Source organism: Siniperca chuatsi, linkage group LG4, assembly GCF_020085105.1.
Source record: "Siniperca chuatsi isolate FFG_IHB_CAS linkage group LG4, ASM2008510v1, whole genome shotgun sequence".
NCBI lineage: Eukaryota > Metazoa > Chordata > Actinopteri > Centrarchiformes > Sinipercidae > Siniperca > Siniperca chuatsi.
In genome coordinates this window covers 31201527-31221175 of record NC_058045.1, presented here as the reverse complement: position 1 = coordinate 31221175, position 19649 = coordinate 31201527, and the positions used below count along the sequence as shown (strand labels likewise).

The window sequence follows — 19649 nt, the reverse complement described above, 5'->3', positions numbered from 1 at the left end:
GCAGCGCCCCCTGCTGGATACAAACAACCTGTTACTGCAGCGGGGACACAATCCTGTTCAATCACATTTTATCCTGATTGTCTGCTGCTGACAGTTTCTGTACTACAGATGCTTCTTAGTTCACATAGAGGTCAGCGGTGTGTTCAAATACTTCTTATTGCACCGCAGAGTGCTCATGTAAGTCCACCACCACTCAGGAAGGACAGTGAACACACCGTCTGTCCAAAGAGTTTGTTCTCAGTGGTGCTCGGTGTCAAACCTCAAATGTTTTTGTTACCAACCAAAATGTGTCTGCAGAAGAGCATCACTCTCAAATACTGAAAGTTGACAATGAACGTCTGCAGTCTTTTTTACTTATTCTTTGATTAGATAGTTCCTCGTGTAATTTGTAATTTTCAGAGTTTTGCTCTGTATTTTATCTAGATAGATTTCGTGTAAAAGTTAGATATAACTTTTGGGAACTCTTCCTTTTGTTAAATGATAAAATGTATAATTTTGGTATCAGCACCAAAACTCAGGTATAGTATCGGAACTATTATCAAAAATGTTCAAACGATGGGGCTCGGCGACGAGTGGTCTGTTTTGCTTAACGTCAGTGAACATAACGCCACAGTGAAGTGCAACAGGATGAAATCCCAGAAGGTGCGGCGGCGTCCGGAGTCGTGCCACGCCTACCACCCAAAGGTCAGTGCTGAGCTCTGGAACTGTCACCAGACATTCAGACAACAACATGAACTGATGAACACAGGACGAAGTGAACTGTTAATGATTTTGGACAACTGTTAAGTGGCTTCAGTGGGGAAAAGTTAAAACAACAGTGAGCAAGCTGATCAAACTTTAGCTTCACTAAATTAAGACGGTGTAGTCCCTCATTCGTCGTTTCACCTGAAACTGACCTAATTGTTTCCAAGTGCCCACCGGCTCAGAGGGTAAGAAGAAAGGAGTGAGAAAGAAGAGGAGTGCACTCTCAGCCTGTGGTTATCCTACTTGGACTATCAACAAAGTTAAAAGAGCCAAAAAACAGGACAAAAGTGTAACAGAACCAAGAAGGAATGGTGTCTCCATTCCTTATGTATCTGGACTGTCTGAAAAACTACAAAGGATCTTTAGACAGCACGATGTTCCTGTTTTCTTTAAACCAGGCAACACTTTAAGACAGAAACTCGTTCACCCTAAGGACAAGATGCCCACACAAAAACAGAGCAATGTTGTCTACTCCATTCAGTGCAGTGAGGAAAACTGCAAAGAATGGTTCATAGGTGAGACTAAACAGCCACTTCACAAAAGACTATCAGCACAGACGACACACTAACTCAGGATTGCAGAGCGCCGTGCGTTTGCATCTAAAAGCTACAAACCGCACATTTGAAGACAGCGAGGTGGAGATTCTAAGTAGAGAGAAGAGTTGGTTTGAAAGAGGAGTCAAAGAAGCCATTTTTGTGAAAAAAGAAAACCCCTCTTTGAACAGAAATGGTGGTCTGAGATTCAATCTGCCCAAAGTCTACCACAGTGTATTAGCACCATGGTCAAGCCAATCATATGCTAATCAGGTACTTAACAGTGATGAGGGAGGTACAGCCAGAAAACAATAGGCCTGATTACTGATTACTGGGCCATCATGGAAACTATTAGGTCAGTTTCAGGTGAAACTAGCTAATCAACAGATACTCAGGTAGACTCCTTCCTGAGGGCGGGGCTTATGTAACACAGAGTAGCTTAAATTTTTAGTTCCCGTCCCATTTTTTCACAATTGAGAATGACTTCCGGATGGGAGCCGAAACGTCTTGATTCTGAAAACAGTGTCCAGATGACTACGACTGAAACCTTTTCACTAAATTAATACACATTCCTCCACACCAACTAGTGCTTTGTAGAAATGTGTTCACTAAATATTTACAGGCAGTAACCAGCGATGGAAGAAGTGTTCAACTCATGTACTAAAGGAAAAGTAGCAAAACCACAGCATGAAAAATACTCAATTACAAGTAAAAGCTCTGCATTCATAATGTCACTTAGGTAAAAGTATTAGCAACAAAAAAAACTATTATAGTATTGGATCATTATTATTGATGTATTAATATATAAGCGGTAATTTAATGTTAACTACTAGTTTAATCTGTAACAATGGATCGTGTTTTATTAGAAAACATGTTATGCACTGTTATGTTTTCTAAGTTTGTTTTAAATGTAAAATCTCAATTTGAGAAGTAACTGAAGCTCTTAAATAAATGAGTGACAGTGAAAAGTACAATATTTCTCTCGGAGATGAAGTAGAGTAAAAGTAGCATAAAATGGAAAAACCTCTAAATTGTAAAGTACTTGAGTAAATGTACTTAGTTACTTTCCACCGCTGCCAGTAACTACAGGTGTAACTGAACTGACACAACTAACTGGCTAATAAATGACCTGTTCAGCTTGATGAATATAAAAGGTATAAAATATGTAACATGTCCGTCACATCTGACCCCACACTTGTTTAAAAAGCTGTTTAACGATGACGTAAACTGAGATTTTAAATGATATTTCACAAAAACAACACAACATACCTCGAATTACAAAAAGCTATGCTAATAACTTCAGACTAAATGACCAAATAATGTTGTTTAATTTGCATAATAAATGTTTCTGATTCCTGACTCTGAAACACACAGATTTCTCCACGTATGCAGGTATCAATAAAACAAGGTAACACCTACATTTACAATTAGTTCAGTTTAATATATCATTAAATAAATCAATAATCAATAAATCACTAGACTCAGTCAATTCAATCTGATGAACATCTGAGAAAATCATCTTTTAATCAACACTTTAATGAAAGATTGATTGATTTAGTTAATAAAATACACTGATAATTATTAAACAAATACATCTACTACCAATAATAATATCAATGTTTTCTAGTTAACTCTAATGTGTTGAAATTGCAGCGATGGAAGAAGTAGTCCTGCGTTTAAAATCTTACTTTAAAGTTTAAAAGTATTAATGTCAATACTTACCAAAAGTAAAAGTACTCATGATGCAGAACGGCCCATTTCAGAATAATATAGATTATTGAATTATAGTTATTAATGGATGAATGTGTTCATCACTTTAACGGTAAAGGTGGAGCTAATTTGAATTACTTTTTATACTGCTGGGTAGCTTAATCTGTAATAGTTGATTTAGATTTTGTATTATTAATCTGAATGTGCAAAGGAAACCAGGACCGACCCACCAATCAGGAGGCGGCGGCACGGACTTGAAGCAGGTAGCCAAAGGATTTTCTCTTTCCTGCCGCGAGAGATGACGTCACTTCTCAGATTTTCTTTCCTGCTGTTCAGACGAGCTTCAGCTGATCTGCAGTGGAGATTAAAGGGCTTTTTGATTTATTTATTTTTTAAGACTAATTTCTCCTTCCTGACAAACTGAACTCTGAAGTAGCTCGAGAGCTGCAGGAGGAGACTCTGATGGACAAGTGTGTGTGTGTGTGTGTGTAGAAATGTTGCCATTAAACTCAAAGAATGTAGCTTTTTGATACAGAAATATTGTACACGAGTAGAGTTTTACATTCAAATGATTTACAATTTGAAAAGTAGCAGAATAAGGGTTGAGCTTTAAACGCTGACGTTTTCAGGTCTCTGAGAGGTCAAACAGAAAATCCAGCGGCCAAATGTTAAAGGACCAGAAATCATTAAAATCCACTTTACCTGCAGGTAATTATTTTAGTTTTAGTCGTGTGATCGGTTTGTCTTCAGATTAAGTGCAACACTGTTAGAAGGTAGACTTGCAGATGTTTACAGAGGTTTCAGTTGAACCTCGGAGACACACAGACCTCTAGTGGCGGGTCGGTGGTTTCTACCAGAACTGCAGTCGCATGTTACACTTTAGGTTTCCCCGGACAGGAATAGATTCGTCTTCTGGAGATTTAAATATCGAACTGTTTTCATACAACGGTCAGTCAATGAAAGAAATCATCATCGTGGCCCAGTAAGAATTGTTTTGGTCATTTCCAGGTGAGAAAACGTCGAAAGGTTAAATGTGGTTGAAAAGTTAGTTTTTCAGAGATCTAAGTTGCATATACAGTTGTATGCAAAAGTTTAGGAACCCCTGACAATTTCCATGATTTTCATTTATAAATATTTGGGTGTTTGGATCAGCAATTTCATTTTGATCTATCAAATAACTGAAGGACACAGTAATATTTCAGTAGTGAAATGAGGTTTATTGGATTAACAGAAAATGTGCAATATGCATCAAAACGAAATTAGACAGGTGCATAAATTTGGGCACTCTTGTCATTTTGTTGATTTGAATACCTGTAACTACTTAGCACTGATTAATTGGAACACACAATTGGTTTGGTGAGCTCATTAAGCCTTGAACTTCATAGACAGGTGCATCCAATCATGAGAAAAGGTATTTAAGGTGGCCAATTGAAAGTTGTTGTTCTCTTTGACTCTCCTCTGAAGAGTGGCAACATGGGGGCCTCAAAACAACTCTCAAATGACCTGAAAAAAAGATTGTTCTACATTATGGTTTAGGGGAGGCTACAAAAGTTATCGCAGAAATATAAGCTGTCAGTGTCCACTGTGAGGAACATAGTGAGGAAATGGAGGACCATAGGCACAGTTCTTGTTAAGGCCAGAAGTGGCAGGCCACATAAAATATTGAGAGGCAAAGGCGAAGGATGGTGAGAACGGTCAAAAACAGCCCACAGACCACCTCCAAAGACCTACAACATCAACTTGCTGCAGATGGTGTCACTGTGCATCGTTCAACAATTCAGCGCACTTTGCACAAGGAGAAGCTGTATGGGAGAGTGATGCGAAAGAAGCCTTTTTCTGCACACACGCCACAAACGGAGTCGCTTGAGGTATGCAAACACACATTTGGACAAGCCAGCTTCATTTTGGAATAAGGTGCTGTGGACTGATGAAACAAAGATTGAGTTATTTGGTCATAACAAGGGGCGTTATGCATGGCGGCAAAAGAACACAACGTTCCAAGAAAAACACTTGCTACCCACAGTAAAATTTGGTGGAGGGTCCATCATGCTGTGGGGTTGTGTGGCCAGTGCCGGTACTGGGAATCTGGTTAAAGTTGAGGGTCGCATGGATTCCACTCAATATCAGCAGATTCTTGAGAATAATGTTGAGGAATCAGTCACAAAGTTGAAGTTACGCCGGGGCTGGATATTTCAACAAGACAACGACCCAAAACACTGCTCAAAATCTCCTCTGGCCTTTATGCAGAGGAACAAGTACAATGTTCTGGAATGGCCATCCCAGTCCCCAGACCTGAATATCATTGAACATCTGTGGGGTGATTTGAAGCGGGCTGTCCATGCTCGGCAACCATCAAACCTAACTGAACTGGAGATGTTTTGTAAGGAGGAATGGTCCAAAATACATTCATCCAGAATCCAGACACTCATTACAGGCTATAGGAAGCGTCTAGAGGCTGTTATTTCTGCTAAAGGAGGCTCTACTAAATATTGATGTGATTTTTCTGTTGGGGTGCCCAAATTTATGCACCTGTCTAATTTCGTTTTGATGCATATTGCACATTTTCTGTTAATCCAATAAATCTCATTTCACTACTGAAATATTACTGTGTCCTTCAGTTATTTGATAGATCAAAATGAAATTGCTGATCCAAACACCCAAATATTTATAAATGAAAATCATGGAAATTGTCAGGGGTTCCTAAACTTTTGCATACAACTGTATTTGCTAGCTGCAGATTCTCAAGTGAGAGGTTTTCCTGCTTTTCTCTTTTTCACGTCATTGTTATCTTAACTGTTTTTGAAATCCTTTTGTATCTTGTTTGGTAACTTCTGATGTTGTTGGTTTTTTTACTTTAATAGACCAAGCAAATAATCAATGAATGCAGAATGTAATGGAAATGTTAATCGAAAGTAATTGTCAGCTGCGCGAGACGTTTCGGGGCTCTGATGGTGGCTGTGTTGTGTGTCAGTGTGTGAAGGCGTTGGTGTACTACGACGTCCAAACGTGCCGTCTGGACCTGCAGAACGATAAACGCGACACGGCGCTGCACATGGCGGCCCGCTGGGGCTACGAGGGAATCATCCAGGTGCTGCTGGAGAACGGCGCGAGCACCGACATCCTCAACAAGAGCAAAGACTCACCGCTGCAGTGCGCGCTCAACTCCAAGGTCAGCAACACACAGGGAACACAGACCGGCGGGAACTGTTCCAAAATGTTCTGTAGGTCTCAGCTGTTCGTCCTTTAATATATTCAAACTGGTCAGTGTTGAGTCTCAAAAGGAAGCCAGATGCAGGTTTTCACTTTGCTGGATGCTGTCTCGCAACATTTTTAGCTCTTAGAAACAGCAAGCAAGATCATTTAAACTATTCTGGCTCTCTGTGCTGAGGCTGGCTCGGGTTCGTCAACATTTTAGGCCCATCGTATCCATTTTCATACTCGCTTTGGATTTCGTTCCTGTTGTTGTCTTGACCTGCTGGACTTAGTGGTCAGAGTCGATCAAAACCGGCTGAAGTAAGCTGCTTTCTGACTCTAAAGCATTTTCTGCAGGTTAAACACCCAAAAGGATGAACTTTGAATCCTCCAGTCTGTGTGAGCAGCTGATAAAAACACGAATTACCTCGTTAACACAGAAGAGCCCAGGTAGAAAATGTGTAATCGACCCTTTTCTCTGACCCTCGGTATTCCCGTCTTTCTTCTGCTTTATTTGTTGTCAAAACTTCCCAGAAATACTTTTCAGGAAACGGAATAAGTAAGTCATAATTCCTCACTCATTGTGCATTAGCGGATTTTATCAAACTTGGCAAAAGCAAAGCATAATTCGAAGTAAATTGGCCTCTGTTACCCTGGTGGCTTATTTGTGAAGTTTTTGAGTGACGGGCAAGAAGCCAAAGTTTGCTGTTCATAACGCTTTGAATATTTATTGAGCTTGCTGCAGTTTCAGCATGTTGCTGTACTTACATAGATCGGTTAGATATTTTATCGGGTTTATGATTTTGAAACAACGACGAATCCTGAGCTGAACCACTTTTAAATTCCCAGATTCAAGTTTTCATTAAGGCCGTTGTGTCATCGAGACAGTGGTGGAATGTAACTAAGTACATCTACTCAAGTACTGCACTTGAGGTACTTGCATTTTACTTGGGTATTTCCATTCATGTTTTAGATAATTAATACAAAATATAAATCAACTAATAAATTCTGACATATTATAGATTAAGCTGGCCAGCAGTATATACAGTCATTAAAATGAGCTCCACTTTTACCAGCTGCAACATTAAAGTGATGAACACATTAATGCATCAATAATCATAATCCAGTAATATAATATATATTAATCTCATTCTGCATAATAAGTACTTTCACTTTTGATGCTAATACTTTTGTACTTTTACTTCAGTATTTGATCTGAATACTTCTTCCTCCACTGCTCATTCAGTCATGAATATTAAATGTGTCAGAGACATCCGGCGCGTTGACGTCTGAACGACACACAGCGGTGCTGCAGTCGCACTCCCGTACGGTTTGAAGCTGTTTGCTGCATCGCTACATGAGCAGCAAAGTTAGTTCAATGTGGGAACGACAGAGAGACTGAATACGAGCTGCTGGTCACAGATCATTAAAGACGAAAGGAAATCAAAGCTATGCCCACTTTATCTAAACTGACATTGTTTTCGTGTTTCAGAGCTCTGTAGTTGAACTAATCGGATCAGCTGCTGAGCGGCCGGGTCGTGGGAACAGAGCTGACTGATCCTCTGACCTCAGATCAGCTAAAATATTTCAAACAGATGCCGGAACATTTTCCTACAGCAGCCGCCTGCCTGAAAATATTATGTTGCTGATGATACATGTGTGTGTTTTTGCTTCTTGCAGATCCTCATGTTGTTGCAGTCGACTCAGAACGGCCAGCAGCGCAGCGGAGTCGATGTGAGTCTGAGCTCCTTCGTGTCTCTATCAAGCAACCGGTAAACGTGAAGGGTCAGAGGTCACAGGGTCCAGACCTGATAGGCAACAAATATTCATGTGACCCTAAAATAATCAACGGGCGCTAGAAAGAGAGTGAACTCTCAGTTCATTTATGCTTGAGTATAGAACAAGAGTGCTCATTCCTGCCCATTTTTTACCCAATTTCTTTTCTGCGTAACAAATTTCTCCTGGGGATAATAAAGATTTCTACTAGAACTTCTGCTTCAACCCCGGGGTGTCTTTAATTATTTCACCACGAGTTTTAGCCACAAAGCTCATTAAGAGTTTGCTTCAAAAAGGTTTGACGTCCATCAAGTGTTTTAATAAAAAGTATATATATTTAAGTGAAGGATCTAAATCCTTCCTCCATCTCTGGTTGTAATAAGTGAGCAGCATGTAAACTGAAACAAACCATTTATTTTTATTTTTATGGAAACAAGGTGCAAAATATTTTTTTAGCTTTGCATGAAAACAGACCTTAGTGTAGATTAAATCGGATCTCTGTTCCTCAGTATTGAAAGTACTGTAGTGTTTATGTAAAACCTGTGTTTGCATACGGACATCCGTTTTTGTACCTGTAGTCTCAGTGAAAAACCTTTCCTCTGTCCCCTCTCCTCCTCCTCCTCCTCCTCCTCCTCTCAGTCGCCCAGCCGCTCCCCTCAGGCCTCAGACTGCAGCAGCCGTCGCTCCTCCGTCTCCAGCACCTCCTCTCTGGGCTCCGAGGCCAAACCAGAGGGAGAACGGGTCCGACACAGAGAGGTAACAGAGAGCAGCCCGATGCTGCAGAAACACTTCCAAATGCAACTCATCAACAATAGTTTAGTCTGGTAATAATAGTAGTAATATCAGTAGCAGCAGTAGTACTAACTGAACTAGTATTCACTGTAGTAGCAGTTGGATTATAAACAGTAGTATTGACCCCCATGAGAGACCCCTTCCATATTTTTTCTGTAGTTTTAATGTGTGTGTGTGTGTGTGTGTGATTGACAGGTGGAGAAGCTGCTGCGTGCCGTGGCAGACGGTGATGTGGAGATGGTGAGAACAAAGTTAAAACAAAAGCAGCCCACGTCACATTTTCTCCAAGTAGACTCAATAACCAGTGCTGTTTTCATCTGTGTGTGTGTGTGTGTGTGTGTGTGTGTGTGTGTGTGTTCAGGTGCGTTACCTGCTGGAGTGGATGGATGAGGAAGAGGGGAACGAAGGCGAGCTTGGGTCCGAGACTCTGCTCTGCCACCCGCTGTGTCAGTGTCCGAACTGCGCTCCCACCCAGAAGGTCTGACAGCCGCTCGGGCAGAAACGTGGCGGGCACAAAACAGTTCGGCGTCAGACGGGAGACGGTGGATTAATCTGATCCTGTGTCCTCTGTGTGTTTCGCAGCTGTCTGTCCTGCAGGCTGGAGCTCTCGGCATTAACAGCTGTAACGTGGAGGGTTTCACGCCGCTCCACGTCGCCGCCCTGCACGGCCACTCTGCGCTGGCCGCCCTGCTGATCCGCCACGGAGCCAACGTCAACGCCCGCACCAACCAGAGCGCCACGCCGCTTCACCTGGCCAGCCAGAACAGCCACGTCCAGGTAGGAGGAAAGTGGTAGGAACCGGGAAGGAAGCTGTCAACGTAGATGCTACAAATATAGTTCATGAGAGCTGAGTGGTCTGTCAGTTTGTAATAATAATAAACTTCTTTACATTTTTCAGGTTACAAAGTGTTTGTCACTGAGTCACAATCATACAGAGCAATAATACGACATCACTCCGTCATCACTCATTCACAACAATAAACAGACAGTAGTTTACTGTATATTGAGCAGTAATTTGAGATTTCTGTGACAGGTGCAGCGCGGCATAACTTTAATTCATACGTCAAGTAAAGGTGAAACATTTGATTTGTGGCAAAAAGTAGAGTACAAGCTGCAGACACAACTAACTGTTCCATTTGAGGGCACTTTATAGTGCATAAACCTTGAATTCAGACACATAAAAATGAAGGAAAGTAAACATAATTCGCTACGTGGATGCAATCATTGATATGACACATATTGACACATATTGTGATGATTTACATCATCAGTAGGAACCAATGGGCTCAGAGCTGAGAGCCAAATTGGTTCTTTTGTTGACAATAAGAAAAACAGTGACTACTGCCTTAAAATTAATTAAAATTACTGCCTTTGTATTATTTTGAATCCACGCAGAGAAATGACACTTCATGGCTATTAGGAGTCACAACAACAATATGACGGAACCATTTTTTTGTGGAAGCTTAAAAAAAATGACCTCAGCTTGTCGTAAAATAACTTGAAGTCAAGAAATGGTGTGAATCTGCATCAGGTCTCTGTTCCCCTGCTGTGAATGGTGTGTGTGTGTGTGTGTGTGTGTGTGTGTGTGTTCAGGTGGTGAGGTTTCTTCTTGAGTGCAACGCCAAACTGAACAAGAAGGATCACTATGGCAACACACCTCTAATACAAGCCTGTCTCTGTGGAAACCTGGAGACAGCCACCACCCTGTTACAGGTCAGCACTTCATCTCTTTTGCACAAAGACAATACACTAGGAAACAATGTGAAAGAGCCCGTTTTCAGCTGTCGAGGAGCTCAGATCAGTCTATAAACGGGGCAAAAGAGGTTAGAAACCCTCGTACAGCCACAGTAATAATCGGACCAACAGTCACTTTGTATATTTTCAGTTTTCATCCATGCAACTGCGGGATGTCACGCGGGCGTTGTGGCTCTTTCCGTAAATGTCCTGTCCTGTCTGAATAAAGTTGTAAGGAACATGAAAGACAGGACTCTTAAAGCCGTCACTTTAACGTCTTGATGAAACCAGCAGTGTGCTGTGCTCCATGTCTGAATGCCGCAGAGGAGATGCGGTTTCTAAAAGACGTTGAATTCCTTTTAATGAATAAACGATCTCTGTCTGTGCAGAGTAATGCGTTGGTGAACGTGGTGAACCTTCAGGGGAACACGGCCCTCCACGAGGCGGTGCGGGGCGGACACCAGCCGCTGGTGGAGCTGCTGCTGAGGGGCGGAGCCTCGCCCGGCCTCAGGAACAAGAGACAGAGGACGCCGCTGGACTGCGCCTACGAACTGGGCGGCAAGGTGGTACAATACACACACTGCAGGGGCCGATTTACTAAACTGTATGTATTGTGTATTCAGCCTAGTTTGTATAATCTGATGCCATAATCTAAACATCTTTTTGAAGGGCTTGGGGCATTTAAAAGGCAAAATAAAGTGTGTGAGGGCAGACGTGCGTGGAAGAACCACTCGTACAAACAGATTTGTTATTAAGCGGCACGCACGAGTCATTTAAGAGAAATTGTGACACCAGTTTTCTCTTAGGTACAAACTAAAATCACGAGGAATTTGGATTTTAAATATGATACCGAAATGAACTAAGATAAAAAAAATATATATAACTAAGACAAACTCAGTGTTTCCGTTCATCATATTATCATCATCATGGCTGCCAATTTACTGCTTACTAATTTTATAGCCTAATTTTTATTAATTAATTAATTAGCAACTTCTACATCTCAGTCATTTTTGGAGGATTCTTTCACTCCGACAGCTGCCTCAGGGTCTTTCATGGAGATCTGCGGTACCATCTTCTTACTGTAGTGACATTATCTCCTGTAATATCTCCGTTTTGCTTTGGAAAGACGTTTTTCAGCGTCTGCTTCGAGTCAAACCCTTCCCTCTTTGTTTCTGTCACGCAGTACGCCGCTGCTCTGATGACGCCTCATTTGATAACATCTCTGTTACTGAACAGGCAGCAACTTTAGGGGCGTCACATCTCACGAACGCACACCTCCTCGTTGTGCCGTTAAGAGAGTTTAGTGACTTTGAACAATCGGACGAGCAAACCTCAAAGGAAAAAGAGATTTAGGAAAAGAATACGGCATGAGTCGAGCCTAGAATCTGTCTCTGTCTCTCCATACTGTACATTGTGTTGCTAACTGACAAAAAGAGCCTTTTCTCGTCAAGTATGAAAACATATTTATTTGCACTTATAATCTCATTATAATGTTACATCAGTTTTGGTTACAGGAATACTAAAATTAGCCATGATCTTTCCACACACTGTTAACCCCTCTAATCAGCATTAAAGATCAGCTTTTTATTCATTTGAAATGAGTCAGAATTGAGCAATATATAATAAAGCATTGTCAGAATAACAGAATGAGCAGCAACACCAACGTTTTAACATTTTCTTCTGCAGAACACTGAGATCCTGAGAGCTCTGCAGAAAGCGTCTGGACTTTCTCCCGATGCCGAACCAATCAAACTCCTCTCTGTGCCCAAAGGAGCTCTGGGTAACGAATATCAGAATTAGTTCATTAATGTTGTTCCAGTACTTCCTGTGTGCGCTGACGTGACGGTGAGCAGCTGTAACGAAAGAGTTTCCCCTCGGGGATCGATGAAGTATTTCTGATTCTGATTGACTCAGCCTCCAAGAGAAGATGTTTTTTATTTCAAGCTTTGGAACAAAACCATTAATCCTTACTGAACTTTCTGATGTATTTCATATGTTATTATCAGATGTTTTGTCAGCAAAACTCTTGTAATCAAATTCAGATTACGTCGGGAATCCAGTGAAATTCTGTCAGTCCTTTTTTAGGATTTTATTCCCCTTGTTGTCGTTGCAGCTCATTCGTTCGTGCAGCGTCTGAGGCTGCAGGATCACGCCAACGGCAGGAGGCAGAAGCTGGCCCAGTCCATCAGCAGGTGGCCTCTCGCCAAGCTTCAGCTGTCAAACAGCCAAAAATAAGAAAGGAGATTTTGTTAAAGTGATTGTATTAACTGTGTTTGGATGTGCTTTGATTCAGGATTCAGCAGATGAAGAAAGGCTCCTCTGGTCCTTCGCACAGGTGTTCCACCCTGAACCAGGTGCATGTGCACATTCTGTCTGGTTTTAGCCAAGCTAGCGACCACCAACGGGTCAAAACATTTCAGATGCCTCTACAATTAATGGCTGAATTCCTGTCAGCCTCAGCTGTAGCTCCGTAGTGTTTTCCTCTGATATCCAAACACACACGTCTGACCCATGATCCCGCTCTGCTAGCTAGTCAAGTGTGGTGTTATATGATGGGCGGGGTTAGCGCGTTGCTCCAAATCACATTTCATAGGATAAATGTATTTAACTGCCCTTGAGTTCAAGATGAGTTATTAAAAATAGTGCAGCGTTTTACAGGGAGAGAAAAGACAGGGATTTTTACATGAAAATACTCATAAATAGTTAATGAATAGATAACTGAACATTAAGCACAGGAATTTGGAAATGTATATATTATTTCAATTGGTCTTTATGCTAACAGTGCATGCTAACATGTTGCTATCCGAACACTGTAGAGCTGAGCCTGACAAGCTGAGATGTCCTAAAATGGCCACCGTACAGCCTTTAGGCAACAACATGAGCTTTCCTGTTCTGCTTATTTCAATAGAGTTGTAAAAATATGACCTTTCTTCTGGCGTCACCCTCAGGACAAACTTACTAAAGACTAAAGTCTTGTTTGAAAATACTTTTCCTTATATTTTACAACCCTGTAGTCCAACTCCGTCCCAGTCTTGTGGTCTGATCTTGATTTTTCTTCCCAGGTGAATCCAGACAAGAGGAGGTTGAGGCGAGGGAGACGGTGGAGGTCAGCAGCCCTCGGCAAGCCTCGACGCCAGGCCCCGGCTGAGAGCGGCCCCTGGGTCGCTGTCACACCCTGGACTCCGGAGAGCAAACACCGGAGCAGCCTGAGCCCGCACACACTCCGTACACGACTGAATACACTCCAAAGGAGAGTAATCAGTCAGATGACGCACACACTTCCAAAACAGCTGCCAGCACGCTGTCTGCAGGTGTTCGGACGTCCAGAGACGATACGCAGCCGGACGCCAATGAAACGCACGCCGCCGAGGACTCTAACTGCAGCACCGGTAGTGAGACCTCAGCACCCTCGCCCTCCAACGTACCGTCACATGCTGATAATCCGTCTGAACCCCGTCCTACACACACCTCAACCAATGACTCTGCTTCACGTGACCCCACCAACAGCCAGAGTCTCCGCCCTCTAAATGTAGAGTCGGAGTCATCCGGCGACCAGACTCGGCCTCGTACCGATAACGAGGCTTTGCGGTCAGAAAGCAAGGACGGAGACTCCAGTCCCACCTGCCCCGCTGAGCTCCACCCCACAATCCAGACCGACGGAGGCGATCAGAGAGACACCAACCAAACCCCAGAGACGAGTGCAGAGTCGAATCACGGAGGCGGCGACTGAAATGGAGCCGTCGTGAGGAGCCGTGCAGAGAGATCACAGAGCACTGAACAGGTTTAAGCAGACTTTTGGTTTCCCTCAACGTAAGACATCACACAAACACCAAAAACGAAATGTTTGCCAAAAGGAAAAAAGAAAGCACACAACTTGAGATCAGATGTGACACTGACTTCTCCGATGAAGCTAACCAGCTGCAGCTACTGAGCTGACTCACACTGTCGCTGTAGAAAATACACAGTAAAGTCACATTTCTGGGGCTGACGGAGTGATGTCTACCAGCTGGTTTGATTCTACAGAAACAACGCAGGCTAAAGGGTCGGTCCACCCAACAATATATTTTCTCACTTGTCCCTGGTGGTATCTAACAATACAGATAGGTTTGGTTTAGGATCAAACGACCGGGGTTGGACGGACGACGCTGCCGTTTCTATCGAGTGGGAGTTTAATTTAATGGCCCCGACATTTCAATGTTAGTTAATAGAGAAAAATACAGAAAGAGGGAGAGAGAAATAAAAAAATGTGCACATATGAGTGAGCGAGAGAGAGAGTAAGGAAGTGTGAGTATGGACAGAAGGAGAGGTGAAACTCTTATTTGGTAATTACTCGATGTAGTTCTGTGACTCATCAGTGAACTACAGTGCAGGCTGTCCAGTATACCTGTGTCATATACACACCTGCTGTATGACAGCGTGAAAGATTTCTGTCAGCACCCCTTTACAGTGGAGGTGAATGGAAGTTAGTTTGTGCTGATCACAACGTTGAGAAATTACATTTAAAAACGTCAACAACGACATCTCTTTCCTCTATTTCTTTGGTAGAAAGTAGTTCAAGTGATAACTTTGACATCTGTGAAGTATCTGAAGTAACTGGATGCTCCTTTTTTAACTATTTAAATGTTATTTTCAATGCTGTGAGCACAAACAAAATTCCATTCACCTCCATTGTATCCGTGTGGACGCAAATGGGGAAAAAAAAGATCAAAACGCAGCAGACAGATTTATTATCTAAGCTGTCGGTCACAAAGACCTTCATCAGTCTGGGGTGAAGGCAGAAATCCCACAGACAGATAACCAACACTGCTGTGTCTGCACGGCGGGAAAGTGAGAAAGTGTGGTTGTAATTTGGGTGTACCGACCCTTTAAAGTCACAATGAAATATTAAAATGTAGATTCACAACAGCATCTCGTCGTCTTTATCAGTAAATGGAACTGGCTCAGGTGACACGGCCTGGGAACCAGACCCATTCAGATCGATTTCCACCCGTCCTCGATCTGGCCGGCCAATCACGGCCGTTTATCTAATAAGGGGCGGGTTTGATACGATGACTGACAGAGTAGTGTCACCGGTCCAGATTTGAAAAGACGCACCAGGCTCACGAAAGTCAGATCAAACTGTCAAACCAGGCAGTGCTGATCAGATATGAATCACTATTCTGTTATTCTGCCTATTTCCCGCCTCAAATGTTTTCAGAAACACGTTTTAGTTTACTGTTTAGCTGTAATTTGATAAAGTTCGTGACCAGGCCGCCATTTTTTCCTGCCTGAAAACGGGCCAATCGCCGGCCCAACTTGCATGTGTCGCTCAGCGCTGCGTCACACGCTCCGTTGCTCTGATTGGTTGTAGGTCTTTCCGATTGCGTCCAGATCCCATCACTTTCACTTCCTGTGAAACAGCATATCGTCAGTCGTTAAATGAACTGTGGATCAGTTTTGAACATTACCGCCTCTCTCATCCAATCAAACTACCTTTTCTTTCCTAACTGACATCATATTGATTCACACTTGTGTTTGTTCATTTAAAGGGAAAAGAGCGTTGATGGAAAAAACATTACGCTTTTGGAGAGCGCTGTATTGCACCCGAATTCCCAAAACTAACTAAAAACAGATAAAAAACTTTTCACAGATGAGATATTAGATGTTAGCGTGAACATTTTGGTTGAATGATAATTTCCTGCATCCTGTTTCAATAGCAAACGTGAAATCTACTAAAATACCATTTCACTGTGACTTTAACAGATCAGATGTTGTTGGGAATATGAACAGACTTCCTCCAGTCTGAAGAGGTCTTCGGCCTCAGCGGCTCCTCCTCCTCCTCCTCCTCTCACCTGAGTTTGACGCACTTTCTTCTTCTAGCCTTCACAGAAAGAAAAAGGGATAATAACGGACGTTATTTTAGTTTCATACTGTGTAAACGTTGTTGCTTTGGTTTTTGTTTTAAGTCACTAGACTGTAGCTCTGATCTGAGCACCAGACTTCATTTGAAGAACATGTTTTTTTTGTTTTACTTGAATACTAGACGTTAGCTTGTTTTCAGTTTTACAGTTTGGTTGGTTTGCTCTTTCTTCAGCATCATATTGCTCCACTTATATTGTTATTAGGATACTTTTATTTTATTTATGACCCTTGTTGATGGTCGTGTGTTCAGAGAGTTCAGCTTCTCCTGAATGTTAGAATGTGTTTTCTCCGCAGACGCAGAGCAGGTTAAAGGATCACACAGCTGGTGTTAAATGTTTTTAGCCCGTTAATTACAAATCTTTTATTTTACATTTTACCGCCAACTATTTTCAAAATCATACCAACAGATTTTTGATTGATTTCCTTCCTTTCAACCATTGACTTTAGTTTATTTCTACAAAAATCTACTTGCAGAGACTATATATATATATATATATATATATATATATATATATATATATATATATATATATATATATATATATATATATATATATATATATATATATATATATATATATATATATATATATATATATATATATATATATATATATAAATAAATAAAACCAGGAAAGATCAAAAATCTAGAGTGAGTGTCCTGACAGCAGCACATACAACATATAGGTTACAAAATATGTAATGAACATACTTATAATGAAATAGGTAAAATATTAAGGGTCATCTTAATAAAAAATTGATAAAATAGCAGCAAAAAATACCATCCCATTACAGGTATACTGTCCTTTATGGTGCATTCAAGATCACTCTGACAACGAAAAATGACAGTTGACTGACAAACAATATGTAAAAATGATACGAACATGAATGTTTGTTTTTTTGCATTTCAAATTTGTTGCTTTTCTGCAGCCTGCTGTCGCTGCTCTGTCCAAGCGTCCTTGAACGCACCAAATGGACAAAAGGAAACCATCCTTTATAATTCGATTAATAATAAGATTACCTCAATTTGACAAAAAAAAATAAAAGTGACTCGATGACGATTCATATTATTGATTTAGTTACCGTTTTACAAAATTCTGTCGTCCAAATAAAAGATTTCCAGCAAACTGTAGTTAAAAATAGAGCTGAAACTATTAGTTTAATCGATTAGTTGATCACAAAAAATTTGGTTCGTCATCGGTTAATCATTTAAGTCATTTGTCAAGCAAAGATTGATTTATGAAAACGATGATTTGCTGCTTTTCTCTGTTTGATACCAGTTTGAAATGAATATCTGCAGGTTTCAGACTGTTGGTCATAAAAAAAACAGGCATCTGCAGATGTCACGTTGGGCTCTGGGCTTTTTTTTTTACTATTTTCTGCCATTTTATAGACCAAACGATTAATTGATTAATTAAAAGAAAAAATAATTGGCAGATGAACTGATAATGAAAATAATTTTTAGTTGCAGCTCTAGTGAAAAACGTGTGAAGAATGTTATGCAGAACAGTTCATTGCATTTAAGTTTATCAATATGGTTACTTCACGTGATTTTTTACGATATAGATAGATATTGGCAAAGATTCTTTATTTATATAATTCGATATTGATTTTTTTTTACCACTCTCAAGCAAGTTTCAAGTCTCTGCGAATTGATTTTCTGAAATGAAGTGAAACCAAACCAAAGCCGGATTTGGAAATGGGTCAGCAGTGATGTAAAACATACGGGAGTTAATGAAATAAAACGTGCAAAACCACCAGTTTGGTCCTTTAACATTAGAAGATATTTAGTCTTATTTAATACAGCTGCATTACAACATAATGAAACAGCTGCAGTACTGTAAGAGTGTCCCCATCAGTGTTACTGTTCACACTAATGTCACATAGTTCACTTATTGTTTGTGTTTGACTGCGGACCGTTTCGGTGAGGATGAAGCTCCACTCCACTTGTGACGGAGTCTTTGTGTTTCACAGTGTCTCGTTTAAGCTGAAAGGATGTCAAACCCAATCTCTTAATTATTTTTGTACGACTGTTTTTATTTTCAGGTTTGGATGTTTTAAAGATGATGTGAATGTGCCTTATTTAATTCACACCCAAATAACCGATAATAAACCCGTCATTGAGACTAATTCTGTTTTTATCAGTGGTGTTTTTTCAGTTTGAATAACATTAAACAGAAACAGATGGGCAGTGTTGGTGTAATCGGACCACGTGTCTGTGAAAACGATTAACTGTAGGAAAAAACGAGTGGATTATTTTTATTAGTATGTTTTTTTTTTTTGTGAGTCCAAAAAGTAGAATAATTGAATATCGCGCAGCAGTTCTGTCACGTCTTCCTGTTTTAAAACCTCAGCAACAGTATTTTAAAACACACGTCACACTCAGCAGCACAAAGCTGTGTCGCTGCCGCACGGTTTTACACATTACTTATTACATTATTACTTTTAACCTGAAACTTAGATTGGACCCAGGTTTGGGAAATCAGTGCCTTAATCTCATCTCAGATCTTTATTCTTCAGATGAGAAAACGATTTTCATCTTCCTCAGCCCAGTTGTTGAATTCCAGATGTTAAAATTTCCATTTTTTTTTCCTGAAAACTTAAAAGATCTTCTCGGTTTAAAAGCTGAGGTTCAAAGTTCATTCTTGACTTTGGAGACAGCTGCCAATCTCACCATGTCGCCACAAGCTCCGTGTAGTTCCTGTTCTGGAGTTACAGTGTTCAGCTCTTCATGTAGAAAAGAGTGAGATCCTAAAAACTCTTTATCTCCTTAACCTGCAGATTCAGTTCAGAGGCTGACAGACCTCAAGGTTAAGTCATCATTTGTACTTTGACGAAAACAGAAAAAGTATTTAATTAACTGAAACTATCAGTATTGGGGGCCAGCAGTAATAATTTTGGATAAAGTCTGCCAGAGACCTGCAGCGTTAATTTCAAACTCCATGCATGCAGTTTATTGAGTCCTAATGTACAGTGAAAAGCACATCCTGGGCTTTCTAGGGGGGGTTAGTCCAACAAAGCACATCTTATTCTAACTATATTATATTAGTAGCTTGGAAAATAGCGATATGAGGCACTGAATATAATGAATTTACTGTTTAATTTAATGGCATATTAATTAATTAATTGAGTCATTTATTTATTTATTTATTTTGGCAGTTCTGGCCCTCCAGAGAGAGACAGGCAGTAGAGCAGGTTTAAAAATGTGTTTTATATTTGTTTCCAATATTCATCAAATAAAGAATTAGAGCTAAAAAGAAAATGCAT

The 19649-nt window shown here is 40.8% G+C and overlaps 1 pseudogene; it reads left to right on the top strand.

The window, feature by feature from the left end:
• The first annotated feature begins 555 nt into the window (after positions 1–555).
• On the top strand, positions 556–16922 carry LOC122875192 (annotated as a pseudogene).
• The last annotated feature ends 2727 nt before the right edge of the window (positions 16923–19649 follow it).